We start from the raw sequence: 1,043 nt of genomic DNA, 5'->3' as shown, positions 1-1,043 counted from the left end.
CGGGAGTGTTGGCTGAAAGCTTATCATAAAGAGTCGCCCTCTTACAGAGCACTTAGCCAAAAGAAGAAGGTAATAAACTTTAAAAAAGAAGGAAGGATCAACAAGAAAGGAATCTCAAAGGATGCAATCAAGAAAGTAACCAAAGAATTGATAAAGGCTTGAAACCTAAAAAGGAAAGAACCTAAGTTGCTATGCATGAAACCCCATAAACCAGGAATTTTATTTCTATATTATCTTCTTGTTCTTTCATTTCATTCTTCCTATGTTTCAGTACTTGCTTAGGGACAAGCAAGCTTTAAGTTTGGTGTTGTGATGCCAGGGCATCTAGGACAGTTTCACTGACCTTTTCTTTACTGTTTTAGGATAGTTTCATGCATTTTCTTAGTGAATAAGGCAAGTTTAGGATGAAAATACACTTACACCTTGATTCAAGCAACTATTGTGAATTTCATATGATTTCATGAGGATTTTGCTAGAATTGCATGATAAATTGATGATGCATAATCTCATGACTTTGGCTAGAGTTTTGATGCACTTTATTTGCTTGATTTCAGGACAAAGGAAGCAAGGAAGAACCACGTTAATCTAGTTAACGTGAACACTAACGTGGAATGGCAAATAGCTTACAACGTTAATAAGAAAAGTGATCACCAATAACGCCTGCGAAGCCATCAATAGCTCACGTTACTTGCCACGTTAACTAAGTTAACGTGGTAGTTAACGTGGAGACAAAAGAGAACTCCAACGTTAGTGGGAAATGTGAACACCACTAACGTCTACTCCAACGTTAGTGGTAAACGTGAACACCACTAACGTTTCAAGACTTGGCAATGAGCTACGTTAAGAGTCACGTTAACTAAGTTAATGTGAACTCTAACGTAAAAGAGAAGAACAGCGCCAACATTAGTGACACTCACCTTTGTCACTAACGTTGGATCAACTAGCATTGCCTACGTTAGTGGTCACGTTAAGACTACTAACATGAGAGTTAACGCTGAGTTGAGATGAGCCAATGTTAGTGACACTCACTTTTGTCACTAACA

This window comes from Arachis duranensis, chromosome 4 (genome assembly GCF_000817695.3).
Source record: "Arachis duranensis cultivar V14167 chromosome 4, aradu.V14167.gnm2.J7QH, whole genome shotgun sequence".
NCBI lineage: Eukaryota > Viridiplantae > Streptophyta > Magnoliopsida > Fabales > Fabaceae > Arachis > Arachis duranensis.
This window is presented reverse-complemented; position numbering follows the sequence as displayed.